The sequence below is a fragment of the Leptonychotes weddellii genome, chromosome 9 (assembly GCF_054177405.1).
Source record: "Leptonychotes weddellii isolate Sample4059 chromosome 9, ASM5417740v2, whole genome shotgun sequence".
NCBI classification, from domain to species: Eukaryota; Metazoa; Chordata; class Mammalia; order Carnivora; family Phocidae; genus Leptonychotes; species Leptonychotes weddellii.
The window spans coordinates 61546133-61555344 of NC_138377.1; the positions used below are offsets into that span (position 1 = coordinate 61546133).

Consider the following 9212-nt stretch of genomic DNA (forward strand, 5'->3'; position numbering starts at 1 on the left):
ATATTCAATTGGTACTAGGAAATATTCATAAGATATATTAAGATTTCAATTTGAAGCACACTGCACTGAAATTATTGACTTTTAGGACATTGGAAGCTGAACTGCCCAAGAATATGGCTTTGAGAAAGATGTACATTTTCCATTAGTGAGCTCTATGAGGGATGGTTCTGTGTCTTTTATATAGACTGCTATAATTTCGGGATGTCATGTTATGATTGGCACACAGTAGGAAACAAATATATTGTTGAATTAAAAAAAAAAAAGGTACCACCAAAGTCACTGCCATCCTAATATGTGAATTTAACTAAGATTCCATTGGCAGTGTTCCCATATATCTGTGGTTGAAAGAAAACTGATTTCAGGATGACAATTAGCTATATGTTACTTGGTTAGGGACCAACCAGTGATAAATTGCTCAGTGGTTACCAGGCTCTCATATCCTTAGGGGAAGATATGATCTTGAAAAACTGGATTGTATATGGGCAATAATTTCCACCTATTATTATTAAATGAACTGTACTCTTTTTAATATGTTACTCATTGTAAGTAGGCTTTTATAAAACAAGCATGTTATCACAGAAATAATCAAATAATAACTCACATTTTATCCATGTAAGTACTTATAGTATTGAAAAACAGAAGGATAATTTGTCTTGAGGATTAGCTGTCCTTGTTTAGAAACATCTCTGATGGAGAAAAAGAGTTGCTGGCAGAGTCCAGGTGAAGAGGGGGAAAATGAAGGGGGGATTAAATTCCTTTGCGTCAGAAATGTATAGAACCTTTTTTTTTGCTTCTATAGTGATTTCTCCAAAATGAAAAGGGATGAGAGGAAAGGAAGGAAAAACAATCAAAAGTGTTGTAAAAACATACATTATTTGAGCAGACATGACAAGTGAATAATTTACCAGTGGACACTTGGGGGAGAAAAAAAACTACTTTCAGAACAATGAATGCTATCAGTCTTAAATAGATTCTATTTGAGGCATATTGATTGTTACCATTTCCAAAATTGTTCAGTAAATTATTTAGCACACACAAATACCTCATAAAATTATGTGTGGTTTCATGTAGTTTTACATCCAAGTGTGTACAGAATGGAAAGTACAGGTAGGATATGGACTTAATCCATGAAATTTATTAATCTGTTGAAGTGAAGCTTTGAGTCAGAAATAATTATGATGATGTAAGCCACAAATGTATGTACCCTAATCCTGAGGCAGAAGTGGGTGGGTATATATTGTCATTAAATTTCTGCACACTGTACAATGTAGATTTGAGTTAATATCATAGATAACTTAAGGACAAAGTGACAATAGTTAAGAGCTAAACTAATATAAAATTAAAACAAAATTCCAAAACAAAAACAACCACAAAAGTGATTCCATATAGGGAACATGCTAAAAAGAAGTATTTCCATGTATTTATTTGTAGGTAATATACATAAATATTTTTTCCACATCCTATACAATCTCAGGCAAAACTGAAGAACTTGAAGAAAGCATAGTGCATAGATATAGTATATTATTAGTTATCATTTATGGTAATTCTATATTGTAACATATAGTCCCTGATAATCCAATTTCATGTTTACCCATTAAAAATTTGTTTTTTCATAGATAATAGAATGTTTTGGGGATGCAGACTTGATCGAAGAATGTAAAATGATGAACTGCATATTGAAATCACCATGTTAGGTGATATGAGCTTTAAAATTTTACCAGCTTTGAACTTATAACTCCACCATTAAATATGATTTTCAACACCATCAACTGAAATTTGTTCAATACTCTAATTTGTTATGTGCTTAAGCACTTCAGGAATACAATTTATTATAATATATACATATTATATTCTATAATATATTCTATTTTAACAGCCATTCAGATATATGCCATCTAGTCTCCTCCAAAAAATGAAGCAATAATGGAAAAGTCAAAAGCATAATATGTTGATTTCCTTTTAGTGCATAAAAGGAAGAATGAGAAAGGAAGAGGAGAGAGGAAGAAAGAAAAAGAGGAAGAGCAGTTCTGAATACTGAACACCAAAGAAGTGAGAGGGTCAGACACATTTTGACTATATCATCTCACCAGTTTCCATTATAAATTAAAATACCACCTTCCAGGTTCACTTTGAAATCATTTGGAATTTTATGCCATCCATTTGTAAGCCTCTGAATGGGTTATTATAAGTCTGAAATGTCCAATAACAATTCATTTTCCATTTTAAAGATTTTATTTAAGAGAGAGAGAGTGGGAGGAGGTGCAAGTGGAGAGGGGGAGAGAGAATCTCAAGCAGACTCCCCACTGAGCACGAAGCCTGAGGTAGCGCTCAATCTTAGAACCCTGAGATCATGACCAGAGCAGAAACCAAGAGTCTGATGCTTAACCTACTGAGCCACCCAGGCACCCCTTCATTTTCCATTTTAAAGCTAGCTACTTTATCTATATTTTGGAGAAAGAAATGGGGGGGCACTTTTTGAACCACAGTATCTTGAATTCAAAATCAAATTAATAACCCTGGATTTACTCACAAGGAGAACATTGCAACGTTTTCATTGTTGTTTTTAAGCACTTCTTTTCTAACATTCTTTGTCTAGAAAAATAAACAACTCTCTGTGCCACAATGGTGCATGACCTGATTCTTTAAATAGACTGCATCTACAGGATCATTGAACAGTCCCATCAGATCCTCTCTTTAAAGGCAAAATCCCCTGATGAGAGATTCTTGGGACATAACCATCCCCTGAATTCAACAACAGTTTGAAAGCAAGGTAGGGATAAAACTGGCCATTGGCTATACAAGAACCTCTCAGGTTCTCATTGAAATAGCTTGGGATTTCTGTGCCACTCATTTGTATGGATGTTTTATGTGTTTTTAAATTAAGTTCTAATGGGAAGCGTTTATTTAAAAAAAAAAAAAAGGCAAATTCATTCACTTTAGTGGTGGAGAAATATAACTTCTAAAATTATAAACAGGGAAAAATACTATCTGTATATTCTTATTTACCTTTTATCTGCTAAAAGGATGAAGAAAAAATAGTTAATGGTAATAAGAGATAAGATTAAACTTTTTTATTAATGTAATTTATTTCCACAGGATAACACTAAAGCAAATAGTTTAGTGGCATTTAAAAAACTGGATTTGATTTAGTGAATGGAAAGAGTACCTGTAGTTATTTTAGCTGGGGCTAAGGCAATTAAAGGCTTTATGTCTGCATACTTCATAACAAAAATTAGATACTTAGCTGGGGAAAACTTATCCTTTTATTCTGGTGGTTTGTTATAAGTAAATGTATTCTCTCAAACAACTAGCGTAGCTTTTTTTGAGGTTCAGAAATCCTTCTATCTGGGAATCTGGGGATCCAAAGATTCCTACCTTGATGAAAATCTTATGACTATTCCTTAAACTACCACAGTGCAACATAATAAAAAGAATTATGATCACTTTAAAGCTGGGTGGCATTCATCAAATGGTAACCCAGGGGTGAAAGGTCCTATATCCCATTTCCAATCCTTTGAACCATCTATTGAACTAATGTATTTTTCTCTTTAAAATGTCCTAAAAGATATAAGATGTCCTCGTGCTTATAGGATTTTTGAAATTTTATTTTAAGGAATCAAAAGAAATTTACTCTGTGAGCAGGTTTTTCAGTTTGGCTTGAGGCCTTTGATTCAGGGAACAAGCAATCTTCTTCCAACTCTCTCCACTGGAGAGATGTCCCCTTTCAACCTATCTCTTGGTCCAATACAAATCAATGAACTCAAGACCCAATATACCATGTCTTAAAAATCCATTTAGAAAACAATTGCTCCATTCAAAGTTCATCTCCTTCCTTTATCAGAAATTGCTGGAAATGTAATTTTGCAGCAAGCATTTCATTTCTTGTCTTGAAATAGATTGAGGTAAATGTAAAGTCAATGATTAGATAAATGTAATGTCTTGGGTTGACGCCACGATGCAATATTTGATGGTGTGGTCAGTACTGATGGATGTTTTGTATAGTTATCCAGTTGTATAATGGGACAAATTCCCATGACTCTATTTAAAACACCATGTGGCCCCTCTCAATTAATATTACCAAAAGTATTTTGGCACAAATACAAAAAGCATGAAGGATTAGTGCTGAGCATGCAAGTGCAAGTCATCTTTGCTCTGTACAGATTCTCCTTCATACAATAAACTGTATCTGTGTGCAATTTATTTACTGAGCTGCACTCTATGCAGTAAATAACACAACAAAGATTATTCCTCCTTCAAAAATCACTTCTATGAGATTATAAATAGAAAGCCTGTGCTCGGGAATCTCCAACAGTACAGTTAAGGATTAAAACCTGATGAAGTTAACACATACATGGGCATGCACTTAAGCACTACAGCCATAGAAACATTGCTTATGAAAGTCTCTTCATTTTAATGTCAAGAAAACATATTTATCTTCCTTATTTCCTGCTATCAAGATACATATTCAATATGAAAGAGGGGGAAAAGAAAGAGATGACTTTCTTTAAGAAGTAATAAAAAACAGAATATCAGTAATGCCTTTAGAAAATATCTTTTGGAAATGTAGAGGCTAATTTTCTGGCACACTGATACCCAGACTATGTAACACAGGAATGAATCAAATGATACAATAATAAGTATCTTTTTTTAAGTTCCCCTTCCCTTGATGGCTGTTTTTGGTGGTTGACTTCAATGTTACATAGAAACCCATGATTATCAAGAACAATATTCAGGAGCGCCTGGGTGGCTCAGTCGTTAAGCGTTTGCCTTCGGCTCAGGTCATGATCCCAGGGTCCTGGGATCGAGCCCCACATCAGGCTCTCCACTCTGTGGGAAGCCTCCTTCTCCCTCTCCCACTCTCCCTGCTTGTGTTCCCTCTCTCGCTGTGTCTCTCTCTGTCAAATAAATAAATAAAATCTTTTAAAAAAATGAATAAATAAAAAAAATACCTAACACTTAAATAATTGTCAATACACCAACATTTTTCTAGTGTCCTCAGGTCCAGCTCAGGATAATTAGTGATTTAGAAACTTTGTTGTCTCTACTATTGAAGTAAAGTGAAGAATATGTGACCACTATTTGTAACACTTAAAAAAATTTATGACGATTTTTTAATTATTAGTGTTAATATTAACCACAATCCTATAGTAGTACTCACTTCAGTAGCACATATACTAAAATTGGAATGACACAGAGAGGTTTAGCATATCCCCTGCACAAGGACAACGTGCAAATTTCTGAAGTATTCCACAAATGCATGTGCACATGCGTGCGCACAACACACACAAACAACTATATATTACTTTGGTTCCATATAATGAAAAAATCTTGATACATTTTGAAGTCATATGCTTATGGCCATAACTTACAAATATATATTTTGAAATTTTTGTAATTTTCTAAGTTTTAAATCGTTCTTTGTAAATTTTTTTTAAAAATTCTCCATAAATATTTGCTTTTTCTCTGTATTGGTGGAATTTTATAATCACACAATCCTGTATTTTAGCATGTTTTCTTTTTTCTCTTTGACATCTTTTCTTCTTATCTCTATTTCTGGTGTTACAAAATTGCATGATAAAGTATACTTTAGCTGAGACTTTTAATTCATTGGACTGGTACTTGGTGACTGCCTTTTCCTTTCTCGGGACTCTCAAGAATTGTTTGTTAATTTTCTCCCATTCCATTTTTCTCTGATATCTTAGAACTTCTATTAGAAAATATTTAAACATCTGGATCTTTTCTCCATTATTTTTCATCTCTGCCTTCTTCCTCTTTTCAAATTTCCCCTACTTTATCTTCTAAATTTTCTAGAATTTTTTTTTTTCCAAATAGCCTCCAAGTCTATTGTTTTGGATGCAATAAACACCTTCCCTTTTCTTCTTGAGGATATGAGTTATGGGTTTCTTGCCCTTTTGTTTTCTTCTCTTCTTTGCATTTCCGTTTTCTTCTGGGTTTTTTGTTTCATTTTGTTTTTCTTTGCTTATTTTTCTTATTTTTTTTTTTTTTTTTTAGATTTTATTTATTTATTTGACAGAGAGAGGGAGCACAAGCAGGGGAGGAGCAGCAGGCAGAGAGAGAAGCAGGCTCCCCGCTGAGCAGGGAGCCCGATGTGAGGCTCGATCCCAAGACCCCGGAATCATGACCTGAGCCGAAGGCAGACGCTTACCCAACTGAGCCACCCAGGCGCCCTCTTCTCTGCTTTTCTTGGTAGAGGTTTCACTAATTGTGGTAGTAAAACAAGTTTCGCTCACAGGACTTGCAATTACCAAAGCTTAAGAATCTACAGGTTATTGCAAACAAAACAAAACAAAACAAAACAAAATGGCAGCAGCATTGAAGTAGGAGCTTCATCTCAAAGTCCGCCTCACAGCGCAGATCAGAAGCCACGAGCTAGCTCTTACTGTCCTCCATCTGCAGGGCTGTAGTGGATGTACTTTCCCTCAAATCACAAACCACCAAGATAGGTACAGAGTACCTCAGACCAGGGAACCTAATGTAAGCATAGTATTGTGAAGTAACCAGCCCCAGTGGCAGAGTCGGGGTGGGGGAAGGTCACCTAAACCAGGTGTAAACCATCACCTCGCTGTTATCAAACAATTCTCATAAGCCGGTAGAAACCAGCAGAGACTCACCTTGGCCCCGTGATTGAAAAACAACGCTATTAATCAGTACAAGTCATGCCTTGTCTGGAGTCAATACTGTCTTGGTACATATCTTATTTCAGCAAAACAGCTCAGACTAATTCCAGACATGCCGGAATTAACCCTCATGGAACAGAGGCTTTTCTTCAATAAAAGCGTGAATGAAAGTATTAACTGAAACTGAATAGGCATGCATGGCTTACCTTCAAATCTCGGTGAACAGGCATTTGCACTGGAGACCATTAAATGGGAATCTGGGGAATTTCATCATCTCAGGCTATTGAGATTCTCCACAGAAAGTTTGTGGTGCGGAGAAGCCGGAAGTGGCCTGACTTCCTGCTGGGCCACCTCTCGCGGGACAGTGGGAAGGGAGCCGCGAGATATCCCGCGTGGCTCTAGACCCCTGCCCGCAGCAACGCCGCCAGGCTCAGAGCCCTCCCGCCCCTTGACTGCACTTTTCCTCCTTCACTTTCAACGGCCTTACGTGGACAGCTGCTGGAAATCTTTCAATTGTTGCTTCTGACACTGAATTGAGTGAAGGGTTTTCAGTGGTTCACACCTGGGATAGCCCCAAATGTTACCAATTAACAAAGGAGTCATTGAATGCAGCGGTTTTCATGGAGACTGCCTTACCCTGGCAAAGATTATTGAGGCAAGACTAAAGATGTTTAAGTATTACAATATTAAGGCCGGAATTATAGGGCCACTGCTGCAAGGCCTTCTACAATCCTCTATTCAAGGTGTTTCTTTCCATATTGCGTTTACAACATCATCAGGGTGAAGAAGTAAAGGGTGCGGTGTACAGCTTTGATCCAGTGGAGTCTGTTGGTTTGCAACCCTGGTAATTCTCCGGAGTGAATTCAAAACTGGCCCGTGTATATGAGAGGGCAAGGAGAGACTGAAGATTGGTAGGTGTCAGTTTTAATAATCAAGAGGAAATTTTCAACCTTAAATGTTTGTGGGCTCTGCTTCTGGACTCCTAAGGAAGCTATACTTCAATATCTATCAAAGTGAGAATGACTGGCAAAACCTCAAAGCACGGGCTCCAGTTCTGCCCCAAGTACATATCTGCTTTGTTAAAAATAAATAACCAAAAAGCATTCTTTTTTTTTTTTTTAAGATTTTTAAATTTAGGGGTGCCTGGGTGGCTCAGTCCTTGAGCGTCTGCCTTCGGCTCAGGTCATGATCCCAGCATCGTGGGATTGAGCCCCGCATCGGGCTCCCTGCTCAGCGGGAAGCCTGCTTCTCCCTCTCCCACTCCCCCTGCTTGTGTTCCCTCTCTCGCTGTGTCTCTCTCTGTAAAATAAATAAATAAAATCTTTAAAAAAAAATTTTTTTTTAATTTATTTGGGAAGGGAGAGGGAAAGAGAGTTGGGGGGTGCAGAGGAGAGGGAGAGAAGCAGACTCCCTGCCGAGCACAGACTGCCATGTAGGGCTCCATCTCAGGACCCTGAGATCATGACCTGAGCAGAAATGAAGAGTCCACCTTTTAACAGATGGCACCACCTAGACACCCGGACAAAGGAGCATTCTGAACACATGATAAGAGAAAGAAACTTCCCTGGTTCTCATAAGAAAAGTCATAAGCCTTGCATATACTAAAAACATAAGATAAAGACATCAGTTTTCTGGAATGTCCTCCAGCATGATGGTTTGTAACTCTTTATATAAAAAACATATATAACCCTACATCAAATGTTCCTTTTCTGGAGCACTCTCTTCTTGGTGAAGATTGTATATACCAGGCAGCTGTCCTAACTTGGGCTCAAACAAAACTCTTTTTCCTTTCTCTTTAAATTTTTAAATTTTTTTTATTTTTTATTTGTTAAAGATTTTATTTATTTTAATTGTCAGAGAGAGAAAGAGCACAAGCAGGGGGAGTGGCAGGCAGAAGGAGAAGCAGGCTCCCAAGGAGCAGGGAGCCCGATGTGGGACTCGATCCCAGGACCCTGGGATCATGACCTGAGCCGAAGGCAGACACTTAACTGACTGAGCCACCCAGGCACCCGTCTCTTTAAAGATTTGTTCATTTTGTGTCGACAAAAAATTTACAAACCAGGCTTGTCTTGGGTGGTGGCAAGAGGAATAGCTCTCAGTATCTGCCTGCCAAAATCTTAAGAGTTTAGGGGTCTTAACAGGGTTCAGGCACATATATAGTTGAGACGGTCTCAGTACCACAGTACTCTTAAGGCTGCGACAAGAAATATTCCCTAATGTGGGAAGAGGGCAGAACATACATTCCAAGAATAGGGAGAAATAAAGATCTTCTGATTACTGGGTCCAGCCTGGGGGTCAACCAGTTGTCACACCCTCTTGATGATCTCCTCCAATACTCCACCCCTCCTGACCAGCTCTTACAATCTGACATGTCCCACCACCTTCGACAATGTACCCTGGGCAGTCAGCTGGTTTGTTAGCATGAGGTAGTTCATTTGACAACTATCTAGATGCACCCTAGGCAGATACCACAGCAACAATTTAAGCACATGCAAGAGAAAATACAGATTGGGGCTCCTGGGTGGTTCAGATGGTTAAGCATCTGCCTTCAGCTCAGGTCATGATCCCAGGGTC

General features: G+C 37.7%; 1 non-coding gene across 1 annotated transcript; it reads left to right on the forward strand.

Annotated features, from left to right (window-relative positions):
* Nucleotides 1-5150: 5150 nt before the first annotated feature.
* On the forward strand, nt 5151-5257 carry LOC115940219 (U6 spliceosomal RNA). Its single transcript, XR_004075009.1, has one exon. It is a non-coding gene; the product is annotated as a U6 spliceosomal RNA (small nuclear RNA).
* Nucleotides 5258-9212: the final 3955 nt, after the last annotated feature.